Consider the following 18,208-nt stretch of genomic DNA (forward strand, 5'->3'; position numbering starts at 1 on the left):
TTTATTTTATTATTAATAAATTATTTGTCGATTTCCAACCTGTCCGTGTTTGTCCTTTCCTTCTATTGGTCTAGCATTGTCTGAACCGTGATAGACTGGGAGGTAATTACCACAGATTTCACCAAAAAGTTGTCAACATGCACCAGCGGTTAAAATGCTCGGCCGCTCTAATTAAAATCTAATCAGATAATATTGGTGCTTTGCCGAGGGCGCGCTCCCCGCTCAGGTAACCACGTGACCTCTAGTTAAACGGAATAGACGGCGGACACTGGAGCTCGTGGTTGACTGGGTGGCGTGCATGGTTTTAAAACAACCCACCGTACCATAACGTTAATTGTGAGCGGTGGCCCCAGGACCAGCTCTACCGAGGACAACCGGAGATTATTCCCCCTGAGTGACAAGCTGGTGTCTCGGTACCCGTGGCTGCAACAACATATATATAGCATGATATCTCAAAATATTGTGGACAGATTATGACCAAACAAGGTGGATGAGTTGGTTAGGTGACAAAAACAAGCAGATTAGATTTTGGTTCAGGTCGGGATCCAGATCCGCCCTATCAGCGGATACAAAACAAAACTGTTCAGTCTGGCAGAGGTGTGCACTCTCCTCAGTGCTGTCCTAATTTTACTCGTCTTTTTCTGAGTAACTCTCTCTTCCACTTTCCTAATGATTCTCCAGCCGATTACGTCAGTGGTTATTATCCAGCAGGCTCCATCAGCCAACCAAGAGACTCTCGTAAATCGTTTCTTCTTCTTGAACACAACCTTCTTACCTTGTATCCTTCATTTATTAATCCAGATACAAAATGCTATCACAAGGTATCATGACAGATTTTTGCTGTGGTATGATTTATTTATTTATTTATTTTTTACGTATTCATCCACAAAATAAGGTTCACAAATATAGAACAGCCAGCAGGTATGATTCTAGAACTTGCCAAAGTGCTGGAGTACGAGCATAAATTTGGGAGGATGGTGTGTTGAAGGGTCTCACTCTTTGGTAAGTGTTGTGCTCTTAAGAGTCAAATTTAATTTTAACTTTCATCCCTTTCTTTTTCAAACAAAAAGCAACAATCTGGAAGAAGAGTTTGATTAAGCATTTGCTCATCGTCATTTACTTATCGATGTTGTGCTCATAGTTGATAGTTTGTTGTTTAAGGCATTTCACCACAAGCTTTAGCTTTTTGGATGTCACACAAATGTGAATTATTATTTATTTTTAGCTCACCTGGAACTCGGTTCTGGGGAGCATGTGGGATGGCGCATTGTCCGCCTGTCCGTCTGTCCGTCCACAAATACTTGCAACTTCTTATCTGAAAATACACATACGATTTCGATGAAACTTTACCCCAACCTTCATCACCTTGTATGTACCAAAGTTTGTTCACGGCATTAACAAATTGGGCCCAAAAGGGGTGTACGGGGGTTGCCCCCCAAAATAGGTAATTGCCTTCTTCTCAGAAACTACACATCGAAGAAGAAGAAGAAGAAGAAGAAGAAGAAGAAGAAGAAGAAGAAGAAGAAGGAGGAGGAGGAGGAGGAAGAGAAGAGGAGAAGAAGAAGAATACGATTACAGTATTGCGATTTCACCGTGTCACAATTGAAATCAGATCCGCAATGACACCGAATGGCGATTTGCCACCATTGACATCATCATCTTCAACACATGGAGTATCGAGAACCATGCCATGCCCGCCATTCCTCTCTGATCAGTGTTGAAGGAATTAAGAGGTTGATGGAGATGATGAGGGGAAACCCTTGCCTCTACAACCCAAAACTCACTATGCACAAATATGCTCAAAAAAGATACAATGTCTAGGTCTGCATTGCTTTTGTCATGGGGCATGAGGACGTCAGTGGTGCAGAGAACGTTGCTTCCTTAACGTAGCTGGTCCTATCTTGCTCGATTGTGCATGAAAAACCGATTTCCGCACTTGTGAAACGTTTTATATTTGTATCTGTCTGTATCTGTGTTTGTGAACACGGTGTCGTCCCGCGTGCCTTTACCATGTGCATATCCATATCCATGTATATGTGAACATAGCCTAAAATGGGAAATCACCAAAGGGACAAAATAGGCTTGACTACATCAGCTCAGAGATCTTCATATTGGTTCGTGGGCGCCAGCAGTGACCACTATTTTAGTTGTGTCTGTGTGTGTCTGTTTGTGACTCTCTCCAGAGTATAGCTCCGTGACGTTTGATGCGATCTTGATGAAACTTGAACACATGCTTGATATCATGGTCTAGTTGTGTCTTTTTGTATGAGGGGTGTCCCTCACCCCTTGTGGGCGTAGCCACACCCACTTGAACTTTTTTTCCTCGCAATTTAATTTCCTAGGAGCTGTGCATAATGTCCATAAGTACAACATATAAAAAATCCAATCGAGATTGACATTGAACCTTGAAGACTTCCAGTTGTAGTTACCCCATGCGTGCTAAGCGAAAAAGTGGGGTGAAGCAATTGGTTCACTTCTGTCTGTCTGTCCGTCTACAAACATGAGTTTAGGATTGATGAACTTAAGTGAAAAAGTCGGGTTAAGCAATTGGTTCACTTCTGTCTGTATGTCCGTCCACAAACATGAGTTTAGGATTGATGAACTTAAGCGAAAAAAGTGGGGTTAAGCAATTGGTTCACTTCTGTGTCTGTCCGTCTACAAACATGAGTTTAGGATTGATGAACTTAAGCGAAAAAGTGGGGTTAAGCAATTGGTTCACTTCTGTGTCTGTCCGTCTACAAACATGAGTTTAGGATTGATGAACTTAAGTGAAAAAGTGGGATTAAGCAATTTGTTCACTTCTGTCTGTCTGTCCGTCTACAAACATGAGTTTAGGATTGATGAACTTAATATCAATTGAATGTTCCATTTTGAACACGAATCAGAACATGAATCAAAAAAACAAACCTGTAGTTTATCAGTACTTTGGCTCTGAATTTGTCCAAATTGCACACACGCAGAGAGAAGTGAGATGATATTGTTACGGAAATGGCCCTTATTGGACTACTAAATATAGGATTAGCTCAGTTCCCCCATTAAATGCATGTATAGTTAGGTTGTTTGGTAAAGTGTACATTGTATGTGTGTCGGGGATGTAAAAGGCTGTTTTATTGTTTGTGCGTTGCTGGTGAAACAAGAGATCCCTCCTATTCCTACCCCATCCTGGGATAGGCCCCTCCGAGTCGGCTGAGGGGGTGTGGCCTGGAGAGAGGGTGTGGCGAAAGGGAGGAAGTGACGCGAAGGCGAGGAGCTTTGGTCGGTTTATTTTCGCCGAGAGAGGCGTGCTCGTAAAACGAGAGAGAAAACGAGACTTCACGTTCAGGTCCAGTTTGGCAGTTTGGAAGGCTGCAGGCAGTTGAGAGGCTGCTCGTGTTTTGGAAGCGAGCGCACGAAGGAGGGACAGTGTGGAATCTGCCAGTACAAAAACGGCAGTCGGCTTTGAGAGGCTGCCTGCACGTGGAGTCGACGATCGACTTGTACGGGAAGGTGATCAACAGATTCGGCCTGCGTCTGGCCGTGGAGCCTCCGTCCGTACTCACCTCACGGCTTGACACGTTGTCGATTCGCCTGCGGAGCTCAGCCCCTTGACTTGGGCCTTGTCTGGAGAACAGGCCAGGCCTGGATTTGTATGCTGGACCGGGAGAGAGATCGGCTGAAGCCCATCGTTGATCTGGCGGTCTTGTGCCGTCGGCCTTGCGTGTGGTCGGAGCGCGCGGAGACCGCAGGCGGTGCGGAAAAGGAAGAGTACAGCGCCGCCATCTTGCCACGCAGCGCGTTCGAGCTGGGGGCTCGAATTCGTGGACATCCACTTGTTACGAGCGACATTCGTGCTTTTTTACACTTTCCTCTCATCCATGAGCCATCACCAAGTACTCTGTCTTGTCTTGCATGCATGCTGTTTGTCTTTGTCTGCACGTGTTGTATAAGGCATATTTCGGTAGCGACCCCCTCAACCTGTAGGCCGTGGTTCCCTAGTTAAGAACGGGTTGAGGATTGTTAATAAAACCATTGTCGTGAATTTTGCTTGTGTTGTGATCCCTGATGTTCCCCAATAAATCTGGTTAATTCGTATGAAGTTGCCACTATGGATTAATTTGTGTCGCATCTAGGAACGATCCGTTCGATTGGCATACAACACCAAAATGGTTACAGACTGGCAGAAAACGCTCGGCATCTGACAAAACCAGTCTGTAACCAGGGGTTCTATTTCCCCAACTGGCAAGGTACAAGGATTACGTTGGTACCGCGATTGAAGGCGCGTGACCCGAGGCCTGTGCTGAGCCGGCCGGCGTTACAAACCCCGGAGACGGTGGTGATGAGGGTGGCGCCTAGGACCGGGTGAGAACCCCACCACCCCGGATTCGCAACAATATTTTCACTCTGTCTTGCAGTCAAACGAAATTGAAAATCATTCCAAACAGGAAAGTTACTGTTTTTAAGTACGTGAAAAAGGACACAAACGGGCATGAAAAACTAACTAAACGTGTCAAATAAGGTGGTGGCAAAGACGCTGCATCAACGGCGGTAAACTTCTGAAAAAAACATTTTCTACAGCCTTCAAAATCTTTATTTAATTTCAATTGAATTATATACTTGAATAATGTAGAAAACAAATCGCTTACTTTAAAAAACATTTCTGTTTTGCAGGACTTGGGTAAATATTCATGCCCTGAAGACAGATAGCAAAAGCATTAACACCATGCCCTAAGGGAAGCATAACTGTTTGAGATTCTGCATTGTGACAAATATAGCAGCAACTAGTGCTGTTTGTTTGACGCATCTTTTTCTCACAGATTGTTCCAAAATCTTCAGTTTCTCCAAGAGGAGTTGGTAAAAGGTTTGATTGTGCAAATGCATGGATAAACCTCGACAGCGATGGAAAAAAAACGCATCCCAGTGAAGCATCATCAGCTCTGGACTGTTCTGTTTGACCCATCGGCTTTGATTGACTGCGCATACAACAGGCACAAAGAAATAATGAAACGTGTTCGGTTGTGTAATAGACACTGGGTAAAACTGCTGTTAAAGCCAGAATTAAATTCTTTATATACCTTTAAACATTTATTCAAATTGAATTATATACTTGAACACCGTGGAACACAGAGCGCCTTCTAATACAGTTACGAATCTGGAACCCATCGCACACAACAGCCAGAGTCCCCGTAGCTCAGTTATTTTGTTAAGTATATGTGTATAGTTAGAATCCGTCCCTTGTGTCGAATGGGAATTAAGTGTACGTGCACTACGAAGTTATTTTATAGATAGGATTTTTACATCACCAACAACCTCGATAACAACACCGACGCCATTGCCCATGTGTGTTCGTGGGTGGGGATTTTCGTCGCCACAGCTCCGACTCCACCCCTTGTCCAGTCGCGTGGGGGGGGGGGCTTTCCCGCAACACCTCAGCCAATGGGCATTCCCGCCGATCCGGAGGCACGTCGCCCGAAGAAGGAGGAATGCCTCTCAGGGGGACGGGCCGTGAGGATGCTCGCCACGCCCCCTGGACGAATCACGAACGGCGAGCGGATCGCCTGAGATGGCCCGGCTAATCGGGAGGCCGCCACGAGTCGCCTGACAACCCACCGTCCAATCGGAGGCGAGCGGGCCGAGAAAAGAAATCGCTCGGACCTGAAGGGAAAAAGAAAAAGGAGAGGACGGAGACCGGGTGATCGTGGCGACGGCAGAGTGGTGGTCGACGAGGGTTCTGCGGGATCACGGTGATTGCAGTCTACGGTCCTTTGTGGTGGCTCACCGTGGTGGTGGTGACCGAACAGTGCAGCGGCCGAGCAGCCAGGGACGAGGGCCGTGGACTGCAGGTCGTGGGTTTGAGTCCCACCAGTGGTTTTGAAGTCGGTGAAACCACACAAAGCGGGAAGGTCCAGGACAGGCACTTACCTCCAGCTCACCTTCCCTCCGAGCTGGGGGTATCAATAAAGGCTGCGGCCATCATTTCTTGTGGGGGTGTGTGTGTGCGTCTGTGTGTGGGCCCATCTTGTCAAGTAGAATCGTTGAGTGCCTTGTCTTTTTTTTTTGCATATTGCTTATTCGTGATAACTCTGCTCTTTGTGTGTTCCCTTCCCCCCATTGTAAATAAATCCCCTCTTGTTGAATGTCCCAGCCCGTCCTTGTCCTTTCTATCATTGGTTTGCCATGCTGCGGACCGGAATTAGGAGGCCTCATTGTTGCCATAATCGTGCAATTGGCCCGGCAGGAATCTGGTACTCTCTGCTCGGGGTACGACTCAGATCCGGCTCGGTAACGGCCTGGATCATGCAGATCCTGCCGAGGGTGAATTTCCCTGGTAGTTTGGATGACGTGGGTATTTAGGTGTATTGAAATTGGCAATTCACCCTATCCCACGTGGTCAACCTATTGGCGATCTTCAGTCTGATAAGGGACCCGTGACCTTTCGGATTTATCTGAAAGGTACGACCTAAATTCCAGTGTGTTTGGTGGAGCCGACTCTACTGCTCCCCCTAGCGGTCGTGCTCGCCACCGAAACCCGGCCCTACAACAATACTTCCAAGAACCATGCTTTATATCGATACATCGCATGAGACAGTGCGTCATGTGAGAGGGTGCGGTATCGAGGTGAAAAAGCCGTCATATGGCTATGTATGATGCCAATTGACACTGCATTCTATGGTAATCAATAAAAACCTCCATCTCCGAAACTGCGACTCAAGGTCATCTTATCACAGTGTATAAAGGTGATATGTACAAGACTGCTTCGGTAGCGCGAAACTTCCGGATTCTTTTTTAATTCGTTATTTTATCTAGTGGCTTCTATTTCAAATATTCTTTGAGGCAATCATATATCATCACTCACTTTGACAATTATTAGCTTATCTGGAATTTAAATTCCACATAAGGTATTGTCATCGCGCACCATAGGTCCGTCCGTCCGTCTCCTAATGCGACTTCCCCAACCAAACCGCTGGGCCGATCCAGCTCAAATTTGGCAGCAACAATCCTTGGTCGCCTCTCTGATCAGTCTCCTTGCTTGGTCTCCAGTTTGGAGGGACGGCCTGATCTAGGCAGGCAGGGTCTTGGTGGTACCATACCCCTTCCACTTATTAATGATTGCCTTGACTGTGCTCCAAGGGATAGTCAAGGTCTTTGAAATATTTTAAACCCATCCCCTGATCTGTGCCTTTCCCCAACTTTATCCCCAGAGGTCTTTTGAAAGCTCCTTGGTGCTCATTGTTCAGCGTTTGCTGTGAAATGCACAACCCAGCAGAGGAAACCTCCAGGAACAATTGAGTTTATTCTGAAATACTCAGAATCACTACAATTTAACACAGGTAGAAGCCAATTAACTTGGTGTGTGGTTTTGAATGTGATTGGTTACAACTGAGCTACTTTGCAATTGCTATTACAAGGAAGGGGGGGGGGGGTGAACACTTATCGAACCAAGATATTCTGGTTTTGGATTTTTAATTAATTTTCTAAAATTTGTAGAATTTTTTCTTCCCTTGGAAGTTGTGGGTTACAATGTGGAAATAAAGGTGGAAAAAAGTCTGATTTAATGCAATTTAATTCCAGGCTATCAGGCAACAAAAGGGAATATATATATATATATATATATATATATATATATATATATATATATATATATATATATATATATATATATATATATATATTTTGCGGCGGTTCTCGAAGCTGCATGCCTTGAAGGCAATGGCATCCATCATACAGTGATCCCCACAGTTATTTCATTAATATATGTGCAGTTAGACCTTTCCCTCATGTCTAATGGGTCAAACGAGACGAAATGCGTTGTGTGGATCTCATAGTTAGGTCTGATTATATCTCTCTTTCTCTCTCGTCATTCCAACTCTTTTCCTCTTATTCCTGAAATAGATCCAAGCAGGCACCGCACCCAGACGGCCGCTTCTGAAAACCGCAGCAACACCCTCCATGTATGAATTTTCTCGCGGAGGCAAAAGGAATAACCAACTAAACGATGGAATAAAAACAACCTCCAGTGCAGGATCGTACGGGACGCACGTGGCGCGCCCTTTCATCCAAATCTCCATCTCGTAATTATATCTATCCTCTTTTCAACCCTGATTTATATCCAATCCTTTCCTTCAATCCATGACACAGATCGGGCCGGCACCGTGCTCAGGCAGTACCTGTGAGGATCACCACTGGAATAAATAACCACATGCACAATAGCAGACCCGTGCGCAGTGCTGTGATGATTACAATCGCACTGTACGGGCATGCATAGCGCATCTCTTTGTTTGGGTCTGCGTATGGGTTTACAATAACATCTTACCGTCGATCTTCGCTCGCCACCGTAGCCACCGGTGTCTCCCGCGGACGATGGAGGGGATCAATCTCTGCATTTGCCTGCTGCTCTGCCTTCTCATCTGCCACTCCACCCACTCGCTCTCGATCTTCGCCTCCCAATCTCTGGAATCCCTACATTCGCCGTCTGGATCCGCCTACGCCATTTGCTTGCCTCTCGATCTTTGACTTCGCGTGCTGAATCCGCCCTTCCACCGCCCACTCGCCTGCTTCTCGCTGCTGGCTCCACCCACCCACCTGGCTCCTCCTACCTCCCTTCCTCACACCAGAAGGCCTCGCCCTTTCTCTGGGTCGGTGCACGCGCTACGCCGACATCGTAATGAAGCAGGAGACAACTTGCCAATCCTCGAACTGGGATCGCTTGGCGGAGGGTCCCCCAAAATGTACTGAGTCGCACTGTCGGTCAACTGTGCAAGGTATTACGAGACCGTTAGCCTCATCTCCTCTCCTTTCTTGAGATTAACTCCTCTTCCTCAGTGTGTGTGTGTGTGTGTGTGTGTGTGTGTGTGTGTGTGTGTGTGTGTGTGTGTGTGTGTGTGTGTGTGTGTGTGTGTGTGTGTGTGTGTGTGTGTGTGTGTGTGTGTGTGTGTGTCAGTCATGGCGCCTGTCCCCCATAAGTTAAGATTGCAGAAGATTATTATTTCGTGTTAAGTCTGCTCTGTGTCTGCTTTCGTAAGTTGCTTGTAATATTGCCGCACCTCTCACCGTTCTTTCGATCCCTGCATTACACACCCCGATCAAACCATTAAATGTGCCACATACCTTTCCTCGCCCCATTGTAAATAGATTATTATTAGAAATGTTCCCAGCTTGTTTTTGTCTTTTCTTGCATTGATCCAGCATGGTCCGAATCCTAGCGTAAATGATCCATTCCTTTTAGCCGGTACGTCCTTGGCAGTGTCGCTCAGCTGCATCCGATTTGGTAAAGAGATCCGGTTCGGACAAGGCGTACTGAGGGCGTGTTCCCCGGTAATTAAATCACATGATTAATTAGGTAACTCGGTTAACCCATAGACGGGGGGACGCAAGGTCACACGGTTGAGTTATTGGCGTCCACGGTCAGTTAGCGACCCATCGCGTCACAAAATTATCTGTGTGCGACGGCCTACAACTCCGAGGAGTCTGGTGGGAGCCGAGATAGCCCCCCCCCAATGGTATTCTCACCCGACCCCCGGCCCGCAACTATATATATATATATATATATATATATATATATATATATATATATATATATATATATATATATATATATATATATATATATATATATATATATATATTGTTGCGGTTCAGGAAAACGCATCCCTCCAATACCAATTGCAGCCAACATACAGTGGTCCCAAGTCAGTTATTTCATTAATGTACATTCAGATAGTCCCTTCCTTCTTGTCTCGTGGGTCGAACGGACAGTGCGTTGTGTAACTCTCATAGCTCGGTCTGATTAAATCTCTGAACCCATTCCTATTCTTTCTTTTTTCTCTCGTCCTGAGGTAAATCCAAGCAAGGGGTCCTCGCTTGAGCCAGCAGGTGCTACGCTCAGACTGTAAAAACCACAGCCACGCCCTTCGCGTAAGAATGCGGCCTCACACAAGATCAAGGGCAGCAATAGAAGCCAACAATAAACACCAGTGCTGCACGTAGCATGTGCAGAGCAACAATAACCCCCCACCCACTGTTCAGGTGATCAAAGGCATAATCAACACACCACATGCTAACAACATACAGTACGCACGCGGCACATTCTTCTTCAATCCATTTATATCTATGCTCTTTCCTTCCTGCTGCTCTGCCTTCTCATCTGCCACTCCACCCACTCGCTCTCGATCTTCGCCTCCCAATCTCTGGAATCCCTACATTCGCCGTCTGGATAACAATTTATGGCATGGATCGGGGTTGGCACTATGCACCCCACCGCCTCTGATAACCGTGAACACGATACTCGATGACGGGCGGACCTGCGCGCTGACCACGTGTACAATGGCGGACCCGTGCGCACTGCATGGGCATGCTCGATGGTGGGCAGACCTGAGCGCTGACCACGTGTACAATGGCAGACTCGCGCGCAGCCCGTGATACTTTATCATCATACAGAACGGGGCACAAATAACACACATCTTTGGTCGGGTCTGCACATGGGATTACAATAACGTCTTACCGTCAGTCTTCGCTCACCACGACGGCCACAAATGTCTCCCACGGATGGCAGACATCCTCCCGCACCTCCGCCTCGATGCAGCTGCTACCAGGCAGACGCATGCTGTGCGGCCGGATCGCTCAGGCCGCGCGGCGCACCACGGAGCAGGCACATTGACCAGCGCCAACCGCGGGTTGCCAGGGCACGGCACGGGGTTCGGTGCAATGCGATTCATATCATGGGGTTCGGAGTGAGAAGATTCCGCAGCTTGGAACCATCTTGCCAGAAGTAAAGTGGGGCCGTTTCCGGTCATGGCGGCCGACGCGTATGCTGGCCGGGGCCCAACCAGAGTGCTCGATTCGGGTGACGACACATCGCTTCGGGTCGTCGCCCCTGCCCCGCACCACGGGGTCTATAAAAGGACAGATCACGAAGCTGTCCTCTCTCTCTCTCTCTCTCTCTCTCTCTCTCTCTCTCTCTCTCTCTCTCTCTCTCTCTCTCTCTCTCTCTCTCTCTCTCTCTCTCTCTCTCTCTCTCTCTCTCTCTCTCTCTCTCTCTCTCTCTCTCTCTCTCTCTCTCTCTCTCTCTCTCTCTCTCTCTCTCTCTCTCTCTCTCTCTCTCTCTCTCTCTCTCTCTCTCTCTCTCTCTCTCTCTCTCTCTCTCTCTCTCTCTCTCTCACATGCGCTGGATCTCCAACTCGCCTTCTCCACCCGCCCTTCTCCGTCCATTCGCCTGCTGATTCTGCCCTTTCTTCACGACCTCGTCGCTGGCTCCACCCACCCAACTGATCCTGTCTGCCACTCCGCCCAATTGCTTCGGACTCCGCCTTTCTCCACCCACTCACTGCTGGCTCCACCCAAGTCCCTCCCTTCACGCCTGACGCTCACGTCTCATTCTCTGGACCGACGCAAGCTGCACGAAGTGCCACGAATAGAGGGGCAGAGACATCACGTGCAAGAGATGACGCGCCAGCTGTCAAGGAGGTATCGCCCAGTGGAGCATCCCCCCAAAATGTACTGGTGGCGCGGTCAGGCAATCGTGCAAGGTATTGAGAGACCGTTAGCTTCATCTCCTCTCCTTTTTCTCTTCATTAACTCTTCATCAGTGTGTGTGTGTGTGTGTGTGTGTGTGTGTGTGTGTGTGTGTGTGTGTGTGTGTGTGTGTGTGTGTGTGTGTGTGTGTGTGTGTGTGTGTGTGTGTGTGTGTGTGTGTGTCATGGTGCCTGCCTCGCTTAATTTAAGATTGTAGAAAAATTAAATTGGGATAACTCTGCTCTGTGTCTGCTATTTGTAAGTTGCTGGTTTATTGTCGCACCACACTTTTCTCACTATCTCCTCTCACACAGCAATATAAAGTATTAACTGTGCCACATATCTTTCCTCACCTGCCTGAAATAAATCCTTTGTCGAAATGTTCCCAGCTTATTTTTGTCTTTTCTTTTATTGATCCAGCATGGTCCGTATCCTAACCAAGCTGGGACTTTATTCCCAACAATCTGTTCCTTTTAGCCGGTACGTCCATGGCCGTGTCACTCGGCTGCATCTGATCCGGTAAAATGATCAGGTTCGGACAAGGCGTACCGAGGGCGTGTACCCCGGTAATTAGATCATGTGATTATTTTTTAGGTAACCGGATAAATGAGACAGAGGACCCCAAGTCACGTGGTTGAGTTATTGGCGTTCACGGTGGGTTAGCGACCCGTCACGTCACGGAATTATCCGTGTGCAACGGCCTGCAATTCCGGGGAGTCTGGTGGGAGCCCGATATAGTTCCCCCTCCCCCCGACCCGCGGTGGTCTTCTCACCCGACCCCCGGCCCGCAACAATATGTAGACATACAGGGTGTCCCAAAAGTCTGGATCCATAGGCAAAAATTTATTTTAAAGTTTTATTACAGTAAATGCTCAAATTGACGGCCTTGGACTTTGCGACACTTGTTTATACGCTGAATACAAGGACGTTGAACATTTCTGAACCGAAAACGTTGAAACACTTAAACAGTGACATGTGTTATTGGATGCTTATCAGGATGCTTTCTATTGAATATGACAGTAACTCCTCTATGTGAAGAATCCTGTCTTGTGTACATGAGAATGAGTTCAATTCAATCTTCTATTGTTAATTTCGAAGCCATCTTGGATCTGCAAGAAAAATAAAAATATCAAATTATATTTAGGAAAAATGCTAATGAATCCAGACTTTTGGGACACCCTATATTTATATCTATATATTTAGAAATATATATATATTTTTATATATATATATATATATATATATATATATATATATATATATATATTTCTGAGCAGATAGATACATTGTTGCAAATTTGGAAGCTTACTGCACACAACAGCCAGGTCCTATATATCAGCTAATTCGGTATGTGTTTCTAGTTAGGGTCCCATACTATGTTTAATGGGTGATTAATTGTACGTGTACTGTGAGTTATTTTCTCGTTAGGATTTTTACATTTTAAACTTGACAACGACAACGACACCTGCCTTCGCTTCCTTCCATCATCCTCCACCGGCACCATTGCACGCGTGCGTGTCAGCACGTACGTGGGCGGAGTCCAATGTGCCAGGCAGGGTTTCTTCGGACGTTGGCGTCTTGGATTTCACTCCAAATACGGGCATGGCGCCCCTCTCAGCCAATCGGAGGGGTGCGAGCACGTCTGCCGCCTCTCGGCCAATGCAGAGCCAACGCAACATATTGCTGCTCAACTTCCTGGTCGAGGGGCGGAGACATGAGCACCTCCCTCCGACCAATCTCGGACAGCCGGGAGATCGCCCGACATGCCTGTCCAATGAGGGGAATGACACGAGACGGATCCCTCCCACCTATCAAGAAAAAGATATAGTTGTGTGGGGGGCGACCGAGTGAGAGAGTCGGAGGGTTCGTTGGTTGAGACTGAGAGTCTGAGTCTTCCTGCCGTGAATCGCCTGCCTGCGAGCCGGAGGAGAATCGAGAATCGCCTAGCTGGCTTGCTTTGCCTGCCTCGTCGCCTGTTTTGCCGGTGCAGAGTGCCAGTGCTTGACGCTACCCTCTGTGCCTGGTGCTTGGAGCGGCATCGTGTTGCGGGTTTGAGTCCCGCCGGGCCAGATCGTCGAGAACCGCATGAAGCGGAAAGGTCCAAGCCAGTCTCTTACCTCCAGCCCTCTGAGCTGGGGGTATCAATAAAGACCGCGGCCACCATTTATTTTTGGGGGGTGTGTGTCTGTGTGTGGGCCCGTCTTTTAAGTAGAAACGTTTAAGTGCCATGTGTGTAAATTGCATTCCTTTTATTCGGTTAACTCTGCCTTCTTACGTGCTCCCCTTGCCCCATTATAAATAAATATCCCTTTTATTAAATGTTCCAGCTCGTTTCTGTTTTTCTTTCATTGGCTTGGCACGGTGTGTATTGAGAAATAGCGAGGCAGTAAATTGTTCATTTGGACCGACGGGCCTTGGTAACCTCCGCTCGGGTTACACACGGTTCGGGCACGGTAACGGCTCGTTCCGCTCGAGGTCCGTCGAGGGTGTGAATTCCCCGGTAGCTTTGCCCGCATGGGTAATAAGGTATATTGAAGTTTGGCAATTGACCCTACCCCACGCGGTCGAATTATTGGCAATTCATGGTCGAGTAAGGGACCCGTGCCTTTCAGACTTATCCAAGAGTCACAACCTCAATTCCGGTGTATTCAGTGGAACCGACTCTACCGCTCCCTCTAGCAGTCATGCTCGCCACTGATACCCGGCCTTGTAACAATGATCCGTATGATCCGCATAGTGATTTGGCACATGTTTTACGCCGGATGCCCTTCCTGACGCAACCCTGGTCACCTCTGACAACACAGGGATATGGTACACCTATTTTAACCGGGATGTACACCGGCCCAGTTTACTGGTACTCATTTCGCCGACCTCGGAAGGATGACAGGCTGAGTCAACCCCCATATATATATATATATATATATATATATATATATATATATATATATATATATATATATATATATATATATATATATATATATATATTGCTGCGGGCTGGCAGGGTCGGGTGAGAAGACCACTAGGTGGGGGAAAGCTATGTCGATTCCCAGCAGACTCCCCGGAATTATAGGCCGTCGCTCACGGATAATTCCGTGACGCGGCGGGTCGCTTTACCGACCGTGGACGCCAATAACTCAACCGCGTGACCTAGGGTCTTCCTGTGACCTAGGGTCGTGACATTGGGTTACCTAATTAGCCATGCTGTTTAACCACCGGGGAACCATGCCCTCGGTACTCCTTGTCCAAACCGGATCACCCTTCCAACTACAGATCACCTTTCCAAATCGGATGCAGCCAAGCGGCACTGCCAAGGACGTACCGGCTAGAAGGAACGGATTGTTGGGAATAAAGACTCGGCTACACTTAGATTCGAACCATGCTGGACCAATGAGGGAAAAGACAAAGGCGAGCTGGGAACATTTCAACAACAATTATTTATTTACAATAAGCGAGGAAAAGCATGTGGCACAACAAAGGTTTATTGGAGGTGTAATGCAGGGAAAGATGAGAGAGGTGTGGTGTGCGACAATTTTGCAAGCAACTTACAAAGCAGACAGTGCAGACTTGACGCGAGATTAATAAAGCAACAATCACAACAATAAAATATCTTATACAGGCTTACTTAACGGACAGGTGCCAACACACTCAGACACACACTCAGACAAAGTAAACCCAATTGTGGAAGGAACTTTTGCAGCCAGTGAGGGAGGGAGTTGAGGTTACAGTTTCTCGGTACCTGAGCGTTTCGGGGATGGATGCTCCGTGGTGCGGCACCTGACAAAAGTTGTGTAGTTCGGTCCACAGCCGCAAGAGTGGTAATCGTGTCTGTAGCAGGAGCCCGAGTGGAGAAGAGCGGAGTCCAAGGACGAGAATGGAGCAGTACACAAGACCAGGTAAGAGGCTTGGTCGAGGTCGTGTCGGCGGGGACCAGTACAGTAGGTGGGCCGTCGAGGCAAGACGTAGGCCGAGCCAAGCCGCAGGAACACTTTCACGACAATTTCAATTCTCCACTTTCCAACCGACTTCTCACGCCTTCGACCTTCTTTCAACCAACACCCACCGACTTCTTCCTTTCAATCTACAACAAAAACCACCCCTCTGAGGATTGCTCTGTACTTTATAGATCCCGGAGCTCGGGGAGGAGCCATGGCGAAACCGATGTCATTGTCCGATCCGAGCATCCCGATTGGACCGGCCCTTCATGTGGTCCGCATTTCTGGGCGGTGTTTCATCCAGATGCTAGTTTGGCCCGCCCTCGCCGCGCGTGTCTGGGTTTGGGAAGGTGGATGCCGATGCGGCTTCCATAGCGAACGTCGGGATTTTGCCTCAGAAAACGAGACTCCGGATATAGTGGGTAGACGGAGGTACGCTGTGGCCAGCGAAACGAGAGTAGCAAGCGAGATGAATTAACCTCAAAAAAAGGAGGGAATAAAATAAAAGGGGAAAAATGATTTATTAATCCTAACTGTAGCCCATCACAACGCACTCCCTTGCTTTCGCACTAAACAAAAGGTAGGGACCTAACTACACTTATATTAAGGGAATAACTGACTCAGGACAACTGTATGTTGTGTGCATACGGTTCCTAGAACCGTAACAATATATATATATATATATATATATATATATATATATAATACATATATATATATTAGTTACAGGTTTGGCTGCCGGGTCACGTGGGGCTTCCGAACCTTTGACCTTGAAGCCAAGTAACGGAAAATAACTCCATGGCACGACGTGTTGCTAAGCACTATGGACGCCGTCTTCTTCTCCTTGTCTTCCCTTTATAAGGGGTGAGGTCCAATGGCTCCGAGCTTCTCCCCTGCCTTCATCACGATACTCCTCCACTTCCCTCTGTCCTTAGCCAACTATCTCCACTCTTCGACCACCCCCACCTTACTGATATCTTACCTCACAAAATCCTCCCATCTCAACCGTGGTCTACCTCTTTTCCTCCTACTTTGCTCCCTCAACCTATCTGCTCTCATTGCCATGCTCTCTTCCCTCAACCACCCCAAGTGTCCAGCCCATCTCAACCGGCATTTTACCAATATCCTCATCAAGCTCATCTGCACACCAATCTCCTCCCTCAGTTCATTCATCCTCCTCCTCCTATCCACCCTATTCACTCAGACAATCCTCCTGACCCAGTTGTTCTCACAAACCTGCAGCCTCTGTTGTCTCTCTGTCAGTGCCACCGTCTCCAGACTGTAAAAGTACGCCGGCATTGCACATTACATCAAAACCTTCCCTTTCAATTTCCTTGATATCTTTCAATCTGCCATTACTCCCTGCACCCTCCTCCATGCATTCAGGCCCACCTGAATCCTCCTCTGCACCTCTGAATCGGATTTACCATCCCCAGTCACTGTTCTCCCCAGACTCTCAAACCTATTTCCCTGTTTGTTCTCCCTCCTCTCGAACCTGATATTCATTTATTTTCTTTGCTGCCCGACCGACATCACCTCAGTCTTCTCAGTACTCATCTTCAGCCTATGCTTCCCAAGTGCCTCCTTCCACTCCCCCAGTACTTCCTGTATCTCCTGCTCACTTGCCAACACAATAGCCAGATCTTCTGCATACAACATCCTCCCAGACTACCCGTCATGTTTACCTACCTGCTTACCAGCACCATCACCATGAGTGGGCTGAGAGCTTCACTGCCTCAAACTGATGTTCACATTGAACTCCTCAGACATCCAAGGACCAACCAAACTCTTCCCTTCGTTCCCTTGTACATCCCTTCCACCAGCCTAACTTCTGGTTCCGGCACTCCCATCCATCTCAGTGTCTTCATCACCGTCTCTCTCGGGACAGTGTTGTAGACCTTCTCCAGGTCCACAAATCTCAATGTCATCTCACCTTGCACCTCCAACCTCTTCTCCACCAGCTGTCTCAGCGTAAACACCCCATCCGTTGTCTCCATATCCTTTCTAAACCACTGCTGCTCTTCTCCAAACTCTATCTCCACACACTCTTCCTTCGAAGCGCTGGTGAAAGGGAATGCCGCTTAACTGGTCTCTCTGATATATATATATATATATATATATATATATATATATATATATATATATATATATATATATATATATATATATATATATATGTGTGTGTATATATATATATATATATATATATATATATATATATATATATATATATATATATATATATATATATATATTGTTGCGGTATTCGCGCCCGCCGGCGTGCTGACGGCCACGTAACTCGAATCGCGGCACGTCGCCCACCGGACGGACAATCCAGTCGTGACCCTCTCGGACTAACGCCGGGAACCAGTCACGGGTGGACCTTTCGGTCTCACCGCGATCGAGCCAATCAGCCCCCGCGTGGGATAGGGTTGCTCGCCAAATTCGACCTACCTAAGTACCCACGCGGAGGGTAGACCGGGCGATCGCACCTCACCGCAGGTCGACTTCGGACACGGGCCACTTAAGCGACCCGTTCCGTACTATCAGAATAACCGAGCGGTGTTATCGTCGACCTCGACGGTTCGATTAATTATCGGGCGTATTCAGCCCACTACCAACCCTTTACGTGAAGCAAGATGGGGATTCAATAGAGGAAAAGACGAAGCGAAGCGGGAAACAGTTCAACACAAAGCACATTTATTCGCGGCACACGGGAGCACACATATACAATTCCACCAAAAGCACACAGAAAAGACACAATGTAATTGTGTCTTTAATGTAAT

General features: G+C 47.4%; 1 protein-coding gene and 1 long non-coding RNA gene across 3 annotated transcripts in view; one reads left to right on the forward strand and one right to left on the reverse strand.

The window, feature by feature from the left end:
• The window catches only part of LOC147022788 (uncharacterized), a 63,205-nt gene extending 54,691 nt beyond the window's left edge, over positions 1-8,514 (reverse strand). For both annotated transcript variants that reach the window (XR_015059924.1, XR_015059925.1), the window contains exons 1-2: positions 8,291-8,514; positions 1,231-1,315 (exon numbers count right to left, since the gene is read on the reverse strand). This is a non-coding gene — a long non-coding RNA (uncharacterized LOC147022788). The remainder of the gene's footprint in view (positions 1-1,230; positions 1,316-8,290) is intronic.
• Positions 1-18,208, forward strand: part of LOC147022789 (poly(A) polymerase type 3-like) — a 173,602-nt gene that overhangs the window by 1,774 nt on the left and 153,620 nt on the right. The gene's annotated exons all lie outside the window — the stretch shown is intronic.

This window comes from Eptatretus burgeri, chromosome 7 (genome assembly GCF_056783735.1).
Source record: "Eptatretus burgeri isolate ZD-2024b chromosome 7, Ebu_testis_v1, whole genome shotgun sequence".
Lineage (NCBI taxonomy): Eukaryota > Metazoa > Chordata > Myxini > Myxiniformes > Myxinidae > Eptatretus > Eptatretus burgeri.